Below are 19,182 nucleotides of genomic sequence, written 5' to 3'. Positions count from 1 at the left end.
AACTAGAAAAAATTTACAAATCAATAAAGTTCTAATTACCACCAGACTTGGCTTATTAACCACTTCAAATTTTTTTACATGCCCTGGCTTTCTCCCCCATATGTTACTAGTAAAGCTGATTTCTACTTTCTCCTGACTACTTTTCTCAGTGAATACACATAATGTACAAAAGCTCAGTTCAGTTCCGTTCAGTCGCTCAGTCATGTCCGACTCTTTGTGACCCCATGAATCGCAGCACGCCAGGCCTCCCTGTTCATCACCGTCTCCCGACAGCTCCTTGTAATAGCAAGAGGTAAGAAACTGTCAAAGCATTAAGATTGATATATTACGATTAAATACAGATGTATCTAGGTAAAATAAAACCACATGAAGAAAAATTTTATTTTGTTAAACAGACACTGCATCATGTTATCATGCAAAAGAAACTGGCTATATTTTTCTACCTAGTAGCTGGTTCCAAACAAGCATCATTTCCCTTTGCTTTGGAGAAAGAGTGGAAAAAGCAATGTTTTACAGAAATAACATTTAGCTGCTCTGAATTACAAGTATTAAGTGCTGGGCAAATAACACCTGCAAGGCTGAGAGCCTCCAGAGACAAGGATCAGCCACCCCCACAACCTTTTACTGAGGAAAAAGGAGATATTCAGCAAGTGTCACCTGATAAACAGACCCTGGCAAAACCCTACACTAAATCACAACTGCTTCAGATAAATCTATTCAACTTGCAGCAGTTAACTCCTGTTTTGCATATCAGTTGCTCAAGGCTAGAAGAAAAAGATACTTTCTAAAAAGGAACCATTAACTGACAGTTTTCTCCCCTTTCTCAGCCCACAGATTATAGTAGGTAGAGCTCCAAGAGTAGAACCAGGAGATGAAAAGAGGGTGGATTTTGTAACTACTCTGTAATTAACACAGAGACCTTTAAAATTTCACCAGGGGGATCCGGAAATTATACCTACTACTCACTGCAAAAAATTTCCTTGCATCAGAGTCAGAACGCGAACACTCCTAAGCCATCAAAACAAGTATTTTTCAAATTCTGAAATAAGAGGTGAAGACATTCCGAACTCTAAATCCAGAATGCATCAATTACAATATTACCATATGGCTGAGATTGTCAAGAAAAATACATCTTTGATTCTACCCACAAACACCTAATCACTAAATTTGCAACATTCAAACAGTCTAGTTTAACTTAGTATCACATGCCAACTTTTCACTTCACTATCTGCATAAAGCTAAGACTTTCACAACTAACAGTAACTACATCAAGGCAACCCTTTTCAAAGCCTCCTGCCAAACAGCAGGGCCACCGGGTAAATAAATCTTTGTTTCTATTCGGTTCAGTCGCTCAGTCGTGTCCGACTCTTTGCGACCCCGTGGACAGCAGCATAGTTTCTATTAGGCAGCTGCAATCTTTCATACTGTTTCTGAACTCCTTTGATGGTCTTTGGTGCTAGTGGGAACTGACCACGAGGCACACAGTGAGAAGGGTCACGTGAACAGCTCGTGACTTCCACTGTGAATCAACCCTCCGCAGGATAGTAGGAAACTCAAAGTTGGGATGCACACATCCAAGTACCTAGAAAGCACGCGGCTGATGACTTCTCAGGGAATGCATGAGGCACCGGGACGAAGTCCTAGCACCCAGAGTGGAAATGCAACAAACGCCAACGTCCTACTACTTGCAACAACTTCCCCGCAGCGCCAGAGCAGCCAGGGACTTCGGGGCGGTCGAGATCTGGGTCCGAGCCCACTACCTCCAGACCCAGACCGTGCCCATCCTCGGAGACGCGCCCTCACTCCCCACCATGCGAGGACAGACCACCCCCAGCACCATGCAGGGGAGAGCCCGCTTGCCCTGAAGCCGGCCTAGGAAACTGACCTACGCGGTCACCCGGGTTCCAGATCTCCCGGAGTGGGGACCACAATCGCAGGCTGCCCGTCTAACGCCCAGGAGGCGGCCGTCACCTGGCTCGCACTCCCGGAAGACTCGCGGCCCCGCGGATCGTCGGTCTCGGGGATCCCGGCTCCCGGCGGAGCCAGAGGCCGCTTGGCACCACTCCGCGAGGTGGCGCCGCCCCTCCGCGCGGCCAGCCCCGCGAGCGCGCGCGCGCTCCGGTTTTATTTACGCCTTGCCCGGGCACCACGTGACCGGAGCGCTGGGCTGTGTGGCGCGCTCGGCCCCCGGCCCCGCCCCCGGATGGCACACCCCGCCCCCGACCTGGCACGCCCCGCCCCCAGCACTCTCCAGTCCCGCCCCGACCGCCGAGGATGGTTCGAGGATTTGCAAACTGCTATCCGGAGGGACAAGGACTTCACGCTCCTCCCACACGCCCCGCCCGAAGAGAAGGACAGACCCTACTTCGAGGACACCCAGGAGCTGCGGCACGGAAAGGAAGCCCTCCAAGCCAAAGCAAATATATTTATAAATACTCAATACATTACCCAGCTGCCCAGGCTTTTTCTTTTCTGCTTTGGTTGCGACTTTACTCGTGGGAACGTAATCGCCAGTGTAAATTAGCTGCACCTCTCTTTTCACATGTCAAAGGATGATCTTTAAATGCTACACAGGTGTAAGCATCTAAAATGGATATGAGTAAGGTATGCTTAAAGAGAGATTTTACAAGTTTTCCTTCACTTCGTCCCCCCATCACACACCTCTCATGGAGTCCGTCTCTACGGACTCGCACAACAGGTCTAGCCGGAGTAGTTAACACATAGTCTATTATGTGAAAGTACACACTCTAGTGTAATTACACCTTTTAAAAATATGTATAGCTGAAAAAGACGAGGTTACGAGCATACGAAAAAACGTTGAACTTTCTTGTATTTTCCAGTGTATTTAATGAAAGTGTTCTTTTGTAATGAACATTAATAAACAGGTATGGTATTTAAGAGGCGTAGGTTTTCAGTTAAGTCTAGAAACCTGGCTGAGAGCCTATTGCAGGCCAGTTGGTCATTGCACTTGTATGTGATACATGCTGTGTCAGACCTCTTAGAATGTTTCTGGAGAACACAAGAAACCTTGCTTATATATCCTAGGCTAACATCATCTTTTCTTAGTGAAAAAGGCACTTGAAGAGCACAATGCTTCAAGGGTGCATTGTGTGGTAACTAAGGCAGTCATATTTGCCTCACAAGGAAACTTCAGAGCGTATTTTCTAAGAATACTGAATTACCTTCACAGCCAAAATAAAAATTGACTACCTGAATAGTTATCCACATTATTCCACAAAAGTCTTAATTCTCACTAACATGATTTAATTGCCTAAATTCACTACTCGTTTCTTTTTTCAGTTCACGAAATTGAGTGTGTAAATATTCTAGCCAATAAGAGGATGAAAGTAACAGGAGGTAATCACCATGACTACCAATAAAAAGTTCTAATCTTGGTAAGATCACTCCTTGTACATATTTTTACAGGCATCTCTTTGATATATATATAGACAATCTTTAGGAAAAGGTATCTCTTTGGCATTTTTATTTCTGACTAGTACAGATATAAACACATTAAGGATGTAACAATTCTTATTGTAAAGCTCTGCTGTCCAATGCAACTTTCTGCAATGATAGAAATGTTCTATTAATATAATTCTACCCTGTCCAATACAGTAGCCACCAGCCACATATGCCTGCTGAGCTCTTGAACTTTGGCTAGTATGATTAAAGAACTGAGTTTTATGTAATTTTAATGTAAATAGCCACCATGTGGCTGGTAGTGGTTTAGTTGCTAAGTCGTGTCCAACTCTTACAATCCCATGGTCTGTAGCCTGCCAGGCTCCTCTGTCTATGGGATTTTCCAGGCGAGAATAATGTAGTGGGTTGCCAATTCCTTCTCCAGGGGATCTTTCCAACCCAGGAATCAAACCCAGGTCTTCTGCATTGCAGGCAGATTCTTTACCAGCTGAGCTAGGAGGGAAGCCCACTTCCTCATGTGGCTGCCATGTGGCCAGCAGCAACCATAATGGATAGTGCTATTCTATAACAACAAAGAATTACTATATTGCCCCCAACTGTATCATACTCTATTTTGAGAAGTGTTTGATAGACACAGAACATGTGGGAACAATTAATAAACTCTTCTGAGCTTGTGAACAGGTAGATATTTTAACTTTGCAGATGGAGCATATTAAAGTTACTGTGTCACCCTTTATCTACAATGAATGTAACTAGGACAAAATTGGTAGCTCTGGGTGAATAGAAAAGGGATTTGGAAGAAACTAACTCTTTGCCCTGCCATTCCCAGGCCTGCCTGACCCAACCGGAAAGTTAACCATCTTCAGATCACAATATGCTTCATCAGAATTACCCATGGCCTAGTTCAGACTGGATCCTCTTAGGGTTCTTTTGTTTGCTTGTTTCAGATAATTTCATCATCCTCAGTCGCAAAGTCATGTCCATCTCTTTGCGACCCCATGGACCATAGTCCACTAGGCTTCTCTGTCCGTGGGCTTTTCCCAGCAAGGATACTGGAGTGGGTAGCCGTTCCCTTCTCCATGGGATCTTCTAACCCAGGAATCGAGCCTGCGTCTCTTATGTTTCTTGCATTGGCAGGGGGATTCTTTTACCACTGAGTCATCTGGGAAGTCCAGGAGCCCACAACTACTACTGCCCACCCCACATCCCAGCGTTTCCCACCAGAATAAGATTCCCTCCAGATGATGGTACCCGATGTTTGTGTCCCTGCAGTTTTGTTAAGCCTGGAATGCCCCAGAATGCACTTCGCAAACTGCATATTTTAAAAACACTCCCCTGGTGCCCGTGTGATTTTGAAGTGCTGCAGAAGGCACACTAAAGGCTTATTAAGGCTTATTAAAAGGAGGGTTTTATGGACTGAGACTTTGGGGAGGGCTTTGGGTAATTATTGCCTGGAATGCTGAAAAATAGGTCAGATGTCATCAGGCAAATCCAGACAAACTGTTGAGTTGGGGGAAATTAACCATCCCCTACACCTATATATTAAGTACTTTGTAGTTATTATTAACCCAATACCATCAAAACTGTGATGTCATTGTCTTTTATCTCTTTAAAGCTGTCTAAATTTTTTTGTCATTTGTATCATACACTCAGATTTTTTAATAACTGAAATGAGTTGGTACATTTTCAGATATTAAGTTATTTTTATCTAAACTTAATTCTGTACCTGTCCCTCTTTTGCCAGGTATGTGACACACAGATGTCTAATCAACTGCCTTCCACCAATGACTGATTCTGCTGGGTCCCCACACAAAAAGTTTAGGAAGGTCCCCTCTATCTATAGTTCCTTGATTGCTAGCAACAAGCAGTGACACTGGGTAACCTAAGGAAATAGGGAATGTTTTGCACAGTATCAAATAAACACCTGAAAATCTGGCCCAGCCAGGACAGGACTAGGGCACTTCCAGGGATCTGGGTAGCAGGGGCTAGTCTACAGGTTTTCTAGGTTGTTCCCACCAGGAAAAAATAAACTCCATTCATTTTTGTTTTCCTATCGTTTCGTCTTCCTCTTCAGAAGGGGCAAACTTGAGAGAGAAACAGATAGAGAGACACTTTTTGGTATACAGGGCAGGGCACTTTGGCTGACAATCCCACGAAACTACCTTCCATGAGAGTAGTAGTGCCCCATTGACCCACACATGCGCATGCACACGCTAGCGAGGTCCAGTGCTGTTACCAGAAGGACCAATGAATTATGAGCAACCACAGTCACAAAAATGCCTATTACAGTCGCTCTTTGTTTTTCAATCAAGCCCTTCCTTTCATAGCTTTTCCCATAAGGTACGGGCTCCTTGGGCAATATTTTCAGCTCCACATTTAGCCCTTTGCTCTCTTCATCACGAGCACACCCCTGCTTTTCCATCCATAGTTGTCTGGTCAAGCAGTGTGCCTGACAGTTACACTACCCCTTCCTGGAAGCCTCAGAAATTCTGCCTTGCCCACAGCCCCTCTTTGAGGGCTTCCTTACACAGCCTCTGATTCCTGGCTCAGTGGAAGGCGCAGGGGCAGGACCTAACAAAACATCACCTTTCCTCAGGCTTACCAAAAGCCCGTAGATATGCTCTGCCCAACAGAAAAGATCTCTGCTGGGTAGTATTAAACTACGAGTATAAACTGTCTAGTATAAACCATCTAGATTCTCTGTGGGTCCATTTGACTGTGCAGTGTACAAAGTAGAGTGTTTAGGGCAGAAGCAGTAAAACATACAGAGGAAAGTGAAGGCAGAGAGAAAGCAGAAACCATGGGCGGTCAAGGAGAGAGGAGAGGAGACCGGGAATCTCTGAGGCAAGAGCAGAGAGAGATTGAGACTCCAGTGTGTGGAAACACCCGTGTAGGGCATGAAGGGTGAGGCTCCCTGCTGAGAGGCGCTAACTACTGGCTGCAGCTGTGTCTCCAACCACCTGTTAGGGTAGCACAGATGTTTCTGCTTTTATCTCTATATATCGTTGCAGTAAATCCCTACACTTTTACACCTAATGTAACTTGTTTCTCTGTTCCTTGAACCCAGAAAGAGCCTCACACCGTGATGACCCCTTTCTTGCTCTCAGCTCTCCTGTTCCTGATCTCTAACAAACAGTCCTGTCGATACCGCCTTTCAACAGCCACCCTTCACTTCAAGGTCTCTGCAACTCTATTTGAAACTTCTAGAACACATCTCTTTTCCAGATCCCCAGTAACTCCCACTGTCCATTCCAGAGTCACCTGTCAACACCTGATGAGCAGCCATAGAATGCCACATTCGTCCACTTGGTGAAATCACAAAGATCGAAGAAAGGGGGTTTGATGGGCCAGCCTGGGGCCTAAATTGGAAGTACAGATCAGCTTCCAGACTCCTGGATCTTAGATTTGGAAGAGTCAGCAGAAACCTACCAGCCCAACATCACACCTAAGCCAGATGGTCTTCAACCACATTGCGAAGAGGAATTTACCTGTCTGGAGCCCAGGAACTTCCTGTATCACTGCCTCACGTGCGTGCTAAGTCACTTCAGACGTGTCCAGCTCTTTGAGACCCTGCAGACTGTAGCCATCGGGGCTTCTCTGTGCAACTCAAACCACTCTCCTGGCTGAATTATTCCTGGTAGAAGTTCCTCCTACGGAGGCAAATGCCCACTCCACACAGCTCTCACCAGGTATTCAATGTAACAGATGAACAGATGAACAGAATAAACTGTATTAGCCTTCCACAGGCTGTTATTTTAAAAAGTTAAAGAAGACAAGTGAGCTGCCTTGATTTCTCTTTCCTGGGCTTGCATTTCCAGAGGCTCCAGCCTGTGATCAGGCTCCAGCAGTCGTAGCATTCTGAAACCCAATTTGTACGTTTATCTCTTAAAATTAACACCCAGGATTAAGCAAATCACATATGTTTCTATAAAACTAAAAACAGTAATCTTAGTACTATTATATCCACTTTTGTGAAACTAAACTGCCTTTTTCCCAACCTCATTATCTTGACCTTTCCACTGCCCTCTGGTGGTGGTGAATTTTTTTCTCAACTGATAGAATTGGAAGAGAAAAGAGATCAGAGAAAGAAGGGAAGTAGTGCAGAAAAAAAGTGATTACATTCATATACACATTTGTGGCCTCATGAAGTTTATAATCTAATTTTGGAAGCAAACTATACAATGGAAACTAACCAAAAAAACATAAGAACACTTATAACTGATAAAACAAATTCTAAAGAATTTGGGAAGACGGGATCAGTGAGGACTAGAACAAAGGTGTATAGAAGCGGTGGTATACACACTTAGCTTCAGCTTCAGGTCAGAAACAGTGGGAAATGGGAAATGAGTACCTTCAACACAATAAGTTTGAGAGATGCACCAAGAAACTGAAGACGTGAGAATTTATTTGGGGTAAAAGCTTAGGGCTAGAAACAGATTTGTGAATCATGCACAAATATCCATGACATCGTAGGATTACCAACAGAAAGAAGATTAGAGTAATGACATGCAAGGACTTATAAGAGCAGAGAACCTCTCATTCATCATCAATTAATTCGTGTCTTCATTAGTCATTAAATACATATTAACCTAGTAACTGACATGACTTTGTGAGTGGATACATGTGCAAGGCACTGTTTAAGGCTGAGAGAGAAAAAGATAACTCTGAAACAGCCTTGTCTTCAGGAATTTAAGAACCTAGGGACACAGATGAGGCAATGTAAGACCTATAAATCAGCAGGTGAATTAAGAGATAGAAAATAATAAGAACCATAAGAAAACTTCAGATAAAGGAAGAATAAGAGGGAGAAAGTTTCGTTTGCAAGCCGGGGCTATTAGTGAATGCTTTAGAGGAAAGATGGCTTTTAGAGTTAAGCCGTTAATTCACCTGAAACTACAACAACATTGTTAATCAGCTATACCCTGATACAAAATAAAAAGTTTAAAGTTTGGAAAAAAAAAAGGTCCAGTCATTAATGGATAGGATTTGAGCATATGGAAATGCTAGAGAAGACTCTTGAGAGTCCCTTGGACTACAAGGAGATCAAATGAGTCAATCCTAAAGGAAATCAACTCTGAATATTCATTGGAAGGACTGATGCTGAAGCTGAAGCTCCAATACTTTGGCCACCTGATGCGAAGAACCAACTCACTGGAAAAGACTCTGATGCTGGGGAAGACGGAAGGCAGGAGGAGAAGGGGACGACAGAGAATGAGATGGTTGGATGGCATCACTGATGCAATAGACATGCGTTTGAGCAAGCTCTGGGAGATAGTGAAGGACCGGGAAGCCGTGTGCTGCAGTCCATGGGGTCACAAAGAGTCAGACATGACTGAGCAACTGAATGACAACAAAATCTGGGAATGTATACAACTTTTAACAAGAACTCTTGGAAAAGAGGAAACATGGTGCATGGAATATTTTCAAATGTACTGTCTCAGCTAAACCTAAAAAATAGGAACAAATGGTTTTTAAGCAGATAAGACTGTGAGCAAAACTGGCTAAGAGGGGGTGGGCGACATAAACTAGCGCAGGACCTACACGTGCAGACCGCAGTGCCGACTCATGAAACAGACACTGGCTGGATTCTCAGCACTGCCCGGCAATCCTTTGTCCTTCCTTGTTAGAAGTTCTGAGTGGAAACTGAAGGGGCAAGTAGTGGAAAGAGCTTGCGGAGGCTCAAATGGAGGTGACAGGTAGACTCTGGTTGAGAGCTCAGAGGGGAGCTCTGAACCAGAGAGCTACATCTGTGACCATCTGTGTCGAGGGGAGGTGAGCCTTCAGCTTTGCAGGAGATGGCTTAGGGACAAAGAACAGAGTGAGAAGATAAGGGGCCAGGACTGAGCTTCTTTTCCTGCTCTTCACTGCACTTTCTTTTCTCCTAAAATCCCTTACCTGCCAGCTCCCCAGGACACCCTCAGCAGATGACTGTGCTGCCCACTTTACCAAGGACAGCTTCCCTGGTGGCTTAGTGGTAAAGAATCCACCTGCCAATGCAGGAGACCCATGTTCAATCCCTGGGTCAGGAAGATCCCCTGGAGAAGGAAATGGCAACCCACCTACAGTATTCTTGCCTGGAGAATCCCATGGACAGAGGAGCCTGGTGGGCTACAGTCCACGGGGTTGCAAAGAGTCGGACACGACTGAGTGACTAACGTTCACTTGCACTCTTACCAAGGACACAAAACCATTAGTTGAGAACCCCCTGAACTTCTTACCACCAAATCAACATGCTTACCTGTAGTCACGCCCTTCTTACGTTTCCAAGCCCCCTCCTCAGCATCAACCCTCTCCTAGATCTTCCAGCTCTCGAGATGAACCCACTCCAATCGCTGCCATCTTTTAAAACCCTCCTCCAGAGAGTGGTACCCCGTCTCCCTCCTCTTTCAGAGTTGTTGTTGTTCAGTCACTCAGTCGTGTCCGATTTTTTGCGACCCCATGAACGGCAGCACACCAGGCTTCTCTGTCCTTCACTATCTCACATAGCTTGCTCAAACTCATGTCCACTGAGTCAGTGATGCCATCCAAACATCTCATCTTCTGTCATCCCCTTCTCCTCCTGCATCAGGAATCTTTCCCAGCCTCACAGTCTTTTCCAATGAGTCGGCTTTTCCCATCAGGTGGCCAAAGGATTGGAGCTTCAGCTTCAGATCAGTAACTCCTTTGGAGTTAAACAGCTTTAAAACTCAGTCTCCGCTGGTCTCACCGCTCCTCTGCACTCTATCATCTCTCTGTAGCAGCTTCTGCTCCCGCTACTCCACTGAAACTGCTCCTGTTGGGAACCCCAAAGGCATCCCTGTTGCAAAAGCCAGTGAGTCCGTTAAGTGTCCTAACTTTAACTGATCCTTGGCCACGTCTGACACCAGTGACCACTTCCCGCCTCCTGGGAATGTTCTTCTCTCACTTTCTCTGAGCTCCTTCCCCGCAGTGTCGCAGGTTCTTCCGTAAACTCCCCTTCTCCTCACACTCTCCGTAGAAGAGCTCCATGTCCCCATGGCTTCCTAACCCTCTGTCTGCTCATGTCTCACCAATCTGAAACGCGGGTCCCCAAACCACTGCTGAGCTTCTGACCAAACACCGACGCATCCAACTCAGCACAACTAAAAGCGAAGCTCCTCTCCTGCTTCCCTCCTGTTCTCATTCTCAGTAGCAAGCACTCTGGTCTTTCTTCCTTATTCTCCCCATCCTACCTTTTCTCCCACATTCAGCCCTAATTTATTCTTCACTCTGTAGTAAGAGGCTGTTTCCAAGATTTCAATCAGACCACCTAACCTGCCTCTTGAGAAGTCTGTATGCAGGTCAGGAAGCAACAGTTAGCACTGGACATGGAACAACAGACTGGTTCCAATTAGGAAAAGGAGTACGTCAAGGCTATATATTGTCACCCTGCTTATTTAACTTCTATGCAGAGTACATCATGAGAAACGCTGGGTTGAAAGAAACACTAGCTGGAATCAAGATTGCCGGGAGAAATATCAATAACCTCAGATATGCAGATAACACCACCCTTATGGCAGAAAGTGAAGAGGAACTCAAAAGCCTCTTGATGAAAGTGAAAGAGGAGAGTGAAAAAGTTGGCTTAAAACATTCAGAAAATGAAGATTATGGCATCTGGTCCCATCACTTCATGGGAAATAGATGGGGAAACAGTAGAAACAGTGTCAGACTTTATTTTTGGGGGCTCCAAAATCACTGCAGATGGGGACTGCAGCCATGAAATTAAAAGACACTTACTCCTTGGAAGAAAAGTTATGACCAACCTAGATGGTATATTCAAAAGCAGAGACATTACTTTGCCGACTAAGGTCCATCTAGTCAAGGCTATGGTTTTTCGAGTGGTCATGTATGGATGTGAGAGTTGGACTGTGAAGAAGGCTGAGCGCCGAAGAATTGATGCGTTTGAACTGTCGTGTTGGAGAAGACTCTTGAGGGTCCCTTGGACTGCAAGGAGATCCAACCAGTCCATTCTGAAGGAGATCAACCCTGGGATTTCTTTGCAAGGAATGATGCTAAAGCTGAAGCTCCAGTACTTTGGCCACCTCATGCGAAGAGCTGACTCATTGGAAAAGACTCTGATGCTGGGAGGGATTGGGGGCAGGAGGAGAAGGGGATGACAGAGGATGAGATGGCTGGATGGCATCACAGACTCGATGGACGTGAGTCTGAGTGAACTTCGGGAGATGGTGATGGACAGAGAGGCCTGGCGTGCTGCGATTCATGGGGTCGCAAAGAGTCAGACCCGGCTGAGCGACTGAACTGAACTGAAGTGAACTGAACTGAATGCTCTTGCTTAGAACACTACTCTGCCTCTTCCTTGCTTCCTACAATGTCACCATTCAGCTCCTGTCATTATATCTGTGGTAGTCTGCACTTCAAATCAAATTGCCAACATCCATTGGATCATAGAAAAAGCTAGAGAATTCCGGAAAAACATATACTTCTGCTTCACTGACTATGCTAAAACCTTTGATTATGTCGATCACAAAAAAACTGTGGAAAATTCTTCAAGAGATAGAAATACCAGACGACCTTACCTGCCTTCTTCGAAACGTGTATGCAGATCAGGCATCTACAGTTAGAACTGGACATGGCACAATGGTTCAAAATTGGGAGAGGAGTACCTCAAGGATGTATATTGTCACCCTGCTTATTTAATTATATGCAGAGTACATCATGCAATATGCCAGGCTGGATGAAGCATAAGCTGGAATCAAGATTGTGGGGGGAAATATCAGTAACATCAGATATGCCGATGATACCACCCTAACGGCAGAAGGCGAAGAGGAACTAAAGAGTGTCTTGATGAAAGTGAAAGAGGGGAGTGAAAAAGCTGGCTTAAAGCTCAACATTTAAAAAATGAACGTCATGGCATCTGGTCCCATCACTTCATGGCAAATAGATGGGGAAACAATGGAAACAGTGACAGACTTTATTTTCTTGGGCTCCAAGATCACTGTGGATGGTGACAGCAGCCATGAAATTAAAAGACTCTTGTTCCTTGGAAGAAAAGTTATGACAAACCTAGACAGCGTATTAAAAAGCAGAGACATTATCTTGCCTACAAAGGTCCTTATAATCAAAACTATGGTTTTTCCAGTAGTCATGTATGGATGTGAGAGCTGGACAATAAAAAAGGCTGAGTGCTGAAGAACTGATGCCTTCAAATTGTGATGCTGGAGAAAACTACTGAGAGTCCCTTGGACAGCAAGGAGATCAAGCCAGTTAATACTGAAGGAAATCGGTCCTGAATATTCATTGGAAGGACTGATGCTGAAGCTGAAGCTCCAATACTTTGGCCACCTGATTCGAGAAGCCAACTGATTGGAAAAGACCCTGATGCTGGACAAGATCAAAGGCAGGAGGAGAAGTGGACAACAGAGAATGAGATGATTGGATAGCTTCACTGACTCAATGGACATGAATTTAAGCAAACTCCAAGAGATGGTGAAGAACAGGGAATCCTGGCATGCTGCAGTACATGGGGTCGCAAAGCATTGTACACGACTGAGCGATTGAACAATTCTACACTTCAGCAATTGTGAACAAATTTCAGTTCCCTGATTTGCCATGGTCTCTGATGCTTGAAGACCTCTGCTGATGTTGTTCTTTTGTGTCTTGAACTCTCTTCCCCAGCTTCCTCAGCTTCCCGAGGCTTATGCTATGTACTGTCAGAGCTTAGAAATCAATTCTCTCCAAAGACCTTCCCTGACCCCCTCCTGTAGTGTTTCAGGTTTACCTTGCATGTACTCCTATAATAATATCTGTCACATAGTGATACAAATGTGTCTTCATTCATCTGTATCTTTCATCAGAGTAGAAGTATACTAAAGCCAAGGAATGCCTTGTTCACCAGTTCACCCTCTATCTAACACTATGCATGGCACATATTAGGAAATCAAAACATATTTGTTGAATGAATGAATGAACTGGGACTTTATGTCTAAAATGTTTTATCTCAAGTTAGGAGGCAATGCAGTAAAATGGTTGCTGCTGCTGCTAAGTCACTTCAGTCATGTCCGACTCTGTGCGATTCCATAGACAGCGGCCCACCAGGCTCCCCTGTCCCTGGGATTTTCCAGGCAAGAACACTGGAGCGGGTTGCCATTTCCTTCTCCAATGCGTGAAAGTGAAAAGTGAAAGTGAAGTCACTCAGTCGTGTCCAACTCTTAACGACCCCATGGACTGCAGCCTACCAGGCTCCTCTGTCCATGGGATTTTTCCAGGCAAGAGTACTGGAGTGGGGTAAAATAGCAGGTACACAAAACTCAGAAACCTGAATTGCATCCCAGCTCTCTACCTGTTAGGGGCTTCCCTCGTGGCTCAAATGGTAAACAATCTGCCTGCAATGTGGGAGACCCAGGTTTGATCCCTGGGTCAAGAAGATCCCCTGGAGAAGGGAATGGCAACCCACTCCAGTATTCTTGCCTGGGAAATGCCATGGACAGAGGAACCTGGTGGGCTACAGTCCATGTGGACACGACTAAGTGACGACTAACACCACTTTCACTTTCTTTACCTGTTTACCAGCTGTGTGACCATGAACAATTTAAGTTCTCTGAATTCAGAGCCCACCCAATGCCAGGCACTGTACTGGGTGCTTGCAAGGTAAAGATAAAGAGAGCCATGCTAATGGCCATCAAGGAAGCCGAGTCCAAAACAATGTGTAGGATGTGGGAGGAAAGAACATTCCAGGTAGAGGGAGTAACACTGGAGAAGGGCTAGAGGTGAGCAGTCAAGCAGGTGAGCAATCGATCACATGCCTTCTGAGAGGAGGTGGATCTAGTTCAATAAATCTAGAAGAGAAGGTGCGGGACAGAGAGTTGGGATGAAGCAATGAGACTGGAGGCATAAAACGAGCCACATCACAAAGCATCCTTTACAGAGTGTCAGAGACTTTGAGATTCATCCTCAAAGGCATGGAATTAAAACCCCAAAGAGTCCTAAGCAGGAGAGTCGCAATGCTAGAGCTCTATCAGAGAGAGAGCTATGTCAAGTGGCAAGGCAGAGAATGGGCTAAAAGACAGTGAGGTCAGAAGCAGGTTACAGGGCTGTTGTAGCGATCCAGTCAAGGGGCCTCAGCTTTGACAAGGACTTTGAAGATGGAGAAAAGTAGTGGGAGACTGATTTGAGAGATAAAAGTGCCAGAACATACAGAACTTGGTGACTGATTCCATGAGTGGGGTGAGAGACAAGGAAGAATAAGGGTGGCGCCCAAGTGTCTGGTACAGGCAGTTGGTATAGAGAGGTGCCATTTACCGAGATGGGGACTGCAGAAGATGCAAAGACTTTTGAACAAAGGACTGGCATGATCACAGTGATCCTTCAGTGAGAGCGTTCGGTTGGCAGGAAGCAGGATGGGAAAGCAAAATGTCTGGAGTCAGGAAAATGAACTAAGAAGTTACTGCAGTGGTCCAGGGGAAGCTGAGAGGGCCTGGACTAGGATGAGCAGTGAGCCTGGAAGGGGAGCTTCAGTAACAATAGACAGGGTTGGCAATTACAGTGGAGAGTCTTGGAGAATAGGATTAAACGGCTGCATTAGGAAAGCTGACCTGAAGGTCTTTGAAAGCCAAGCAGAGGAACTGAGACTTGATATAATAGGAAAAAATAAAACTTTACAGTGTTACTAAACAAAGTAGCATTTGAGGATATGTGCTTACTAAGTCCATTCTGTCCTGTCTGACTCTTTGTGACACTAGGGACTGTAGCCTGCCAGGCTCCTCTGTCCATGGGATTCTCCAGACAAGAATACTGGAGTGGGCTGCCATGCCCTCCTCCAGGGGATCTTCCCAGCCCAGGGATCAAACCTTTGTCTCATGTCTCTGGTTTGGCCACCAGGTTCTCCACCACTAGCACCACTTGAGAAGCCCCAATATTTTCATCAAGCATTTAAAAATTTCACATGATCATCTCCTTTGGGGTACAGAGGGAGCTGATCCTATTCTGTTTCTACTTTCAGTCCGAGGAAAACTTTTAGAGAAAAAGAAAACTTTAGTACCACGTAAGACGAAAGGAGGTGGAAGAACCCAGGGCCAAGACAGGGTCACTGTGTGTGATGCTGAGGGAGGCTAAGCCCCTGGTTCACTCCTCTCATTCCCTTCCCTGATCCTCTTCTCTGTTGGCTGTAACTCAATCCGTTCTAAGGTTTTAACAACTAACAATAGAACCGGTAACTATCCCTTCTAGAACTTTGTTAAGAGGTTTCTTAAAAATTAAAAAAAATTTTTTTCTTTCTAAGCCAGAGTTAGTATTTTTGGCAAGTGGGGACCCAGGTCCTTCTTAGTATTGGATCAGAAATAAATACAACAGTGACCTTGAACTTGTATCACCAGGGGAACATAAGGTATAATGATGCTAAGTGGGGATAGTGTTTATCTAAAAGCGTTCTAGTAATTCTACTGCTCTAAGATTTTAGGGGGTGGAGAGAGGTGGGGATTCCTTAGTTAAATTCTTTCAGAAAAGCTGCGTACTACCATCCTCTCTTGGAGATTTATATTGTATGTTAAAATATTAAGGGTGTTAAGAGTTTTAACACAAAATTATCAGATGAGGTGTGTTTAGCACAGAGATGATAAACTCGACTGACCACGGAACACCTCACTTTATGACCTTCCTCTCTGAGGAATGAATTTCTATGGAATACACCTTTGGACACACTGTTACTGAGAAACCAGCCCCTGCCCTTGAGGTCACTGAAGTGGCTGCACACCTTGTTTGGAGATAGGGTGCCTATTTCTGAAATGGGGTTGCTGATCAGACCAGTGCTATCAGGGTCCTTATCCCATGGTTTCATGGTATATGAGCTCTTGCTAAGTCACTTCAGTCATGTCTGACTCTCTGCGACCCCACAGACGGCAGCCCACTAGGCTCCCCCATCCCTGGGATTCTCCAGGCAAGAACACTGGAGTGGGTTGCCATTTCCTTCTCCAGTGCACGAAAGTGAAAAGTCAAAGTGAAGTCGCTCAGTCATGTCCAACGCTCAGCGACCTCATGGACTGCAGCCTACCAGGCTTCTCCATCCATGGGATTTTCCAGGCAAGAGTACTGGAGTGGGGTGCCATTGCCTTCTCCGATATGAGCTCTAGTAGTATAATTAGGTGTCACCCTTCCATTCTCTTCAAATCTCCTGAAGTCAGGAAGTGCCTAAAATTATTATTCTTTCTTGCTACTGTTTGTACAATTGCCAGCTAACCTTCTTAGGCTGCTGTGTTATTTATGGTGATATTAAAATATTCAAGGATTTCCTTCCTCCCCCAGTTGCTTGTTAATCTTGGCTCTGTTTCCTTGACTATTTTTTTTTTTTTTTTGAGAGCTTCTCCTTAAAACTTATATTTTAATATGCATCATGTGAATCCTCCTTTGGGCCTCTGTCACATTTCTTGGGCATAATTGGTCAAACGGTTGGCCAGAGCACAAATGGGACAAAGAGAACCTACAGCCTCAGCATTCACTGGCCTGCGTCTGCCACATTAGCTTTCATTAGCTGGGAGCATACAATAAGCACAGGAATCGAGGAAAGACTCATTAATAGTGTGCCAAGGTGTTTGTGTTTTGCTTCTTAAATATTTTAAGGACATGTTTCCCTCAGAAAAATATTTCAGGAACATGTATGACTTCAAGTCAGTACTATACAGGCAGAATTCACCCGTGTTACAGTGTATCTTAGAGCAGCCCGTGCTGGGTCTTGAAGAAACAGATGCCAACATGAGCTTAAATGTGCAAGAAACTTGCTGGAGGAAATGCCTGTGAGAAAAAATAGGAAAGAGCCTGAAGAGGCTCTGAGAGCCATCAAACTGATGCAAATCTGACCTTGAGTGGAGAGACACAAAGAAGGGACAGAGGAAGGCTGTGTAGCAGTTGTTGTTCAGTTGCTCAGTTGTGCCTGACTTTGCAACCCCATGGACTGCAGCATGCCAGGCTTCCGTGTCCTTCACTATCTCCCAGAGTTTGCTCAAACTCATGTCTATTGAGTAGGTGATGCTATCCAACCACCTCATCCTCTGTTGCCCCCATTTTCTCTTGTCCTTAATCTTTCCCCACATCAGGGTCTTTTCCAATGAGTCAGTTTTTCACATCAGGTAGCCAAAGTATTGGAGCTTCAATGAATATTCAGTGAACATTCAGGGTTGATTTCCTTTAGGATTGACTGGTTTGATATCCTTGTTGTTCAAGGGACTCTCAAGAGTCTTCTCCAGCACCACAGTTCAAAAGAAGTACTCAGTCTTCTTTATGGTCCAACCCTCACATCCATACACGGCTACTGGAAAAACCATAGCTTTGACTATATGAAACTTTGTCAGCAAAGTGATGTCTGCTTTTTAATATGCTGTCTAGGTTTATCTTTGCTTTTCTTCCAAGCAGCAAGTGTCTTTTAATTTCATGGCTGCAGTCATTGTTGGCAGTGACTTTGAAGCAGTAAACCTAAGGAAAGTTCAGCAAGACCTTTGGGAGCCCAGGAGCCCAAGCCTCCCATCAGAGGAGTGTCTTATCCCTCAGGAATGGGTCGGTTTGGGTCACTCTGTGTGCCTGACTGAAGGCAGCCCATGGGAAGTACAGTCTCACAGTGCAAACACAGTAACAGATCTCAGAGCATAGTGGGGCCCTCAGTCAATTACCCTCCCTGTCCTCCAAGATCTGAGAAGTGCTTTCCCATGGCCATCACACAAGATTCTCAAAATTTAATTTGCATGAGAATCACTCAGGAATCTTACTAAAACGCAGACCCAATGGGTCTGGCATGGAGGCCTGCGTTTCCATACTTCTACCAAGCTCTTAGATAACATGATGCTGTTGGTCCACAGACCTCACCTTAAGTAGCAAGGTCCTAGAGAATATTTAGAAGACCCCTATTCAAACCATCAATGTAGGTTGAAATAGGTTTATGGAGAACTGTTCACAGGCCTCTTTCCTCATGTTGACAGGCCATTTCCTGATGTGACAGTCATCTCAGTTACAGTCAGATGTATATAATTCCAGCTTAGGTTTTTTTCCCACTCAAATAACTCATTCCTCTTCCTGTTATCACAGCTGTCAACCCCTTTTGTCACATTGCTTATATAACCTGTTAATGATCATTTCCACAACATCTCTCTATCTATATGCACTCATTTTGGTACCAAGAGAGAACTTTGGTCCTTTATGGTCTGAGTATGACTCCTTCTCCCTCCATGTATTTAGTTTGGACAGTTTATGTTTCTTCAGTTCAGTTCAGCCACTCAGTCGTGTCTGACTCTTTGCGACCCCATGAATCACAGCATGGCAGGCCTCCCTGTCCATCACCAACTCCTGGAGTTCACCCAGACTCATGTGCATTGAGTCAGTGATGCCATCCAGCCATTTCATTCTCTGTCATCCTGTTCTCCTCCTGCCCCCAAACCCTCCCAGCATTAGGGTCTTTTCCAATGAGTCAACTCTTTGCATCAGGTGGCCAACGTATTGGAGTTACAGCCTCAGCATCAGTCCTTCCAATGAACACCCAGGACCGGTCTCCTTTAGGATGGACTGGTTGGATCTCCTTGCAGTCCAAGGTGTTTCTTAATCTTAAGCAAAAACTTCTAAGCACCTCCTTCCAATCATATTGGGTTCTGAAGTCCACTCTACATAGAAATTCTGGTACAGGCAATCATCATATTTCTCTTCTATGTGCAAGTTCTGAGGGATCTGGCCACATGCCTCCCCATCACCTGAAGACTTCTGCAGTTATCATCCTAATACCACGTAGCTGTCCATCTATTGTTAAACAGATGCATCCTCTTCCTTCACTCC

The 19,182-nt window shown here is 45.0% G+C and overlaps 1 protein-coding gene across 4 annotated transcripts in view; it reads right to left on the bottom strand.

Moving 5' to 3' along the window:
• The window catches only part of OSBPL1A (oxysterol binding protein like 1A), a 220,225-nt gene extending 218,110 nt beyond the window's left edge, over positions 1-2,115 (bottom strand). For 3 of the 4 annotated variants that reach the window (XM_018039467.1, XM_018039466.1, XM_018039468.1), the window contains exon 1: positions 1,886-2,114. The gene's annotated coding sequence lies outside the window, so the exon portion shown is untranslated. Of the gene's footprint in view, positions 1-1,885 lie in introns of all 4 variants that reach the window. The other variant, XM_005697037.3, reaches the window with a different exon arrangement.

This window comes from Capra hircus, chromosome 24 (genome assembly GCF_001704415.2).
Source record: "Capra hircus breed San Clemente chromosome 24, ASM170441v1, whole genome shotgun sequence".
In the NCBI taxonomy this organism is placed as follows: domain Eukaryota; kingdom Metazoa; phylum Chordata; class Mammalia; order Artiodactyla; family Bovidae; genus Capra; species Capra hircus.
This window is presented reverse-complemented; position numbering and strand designations above follow the sequence as displayed.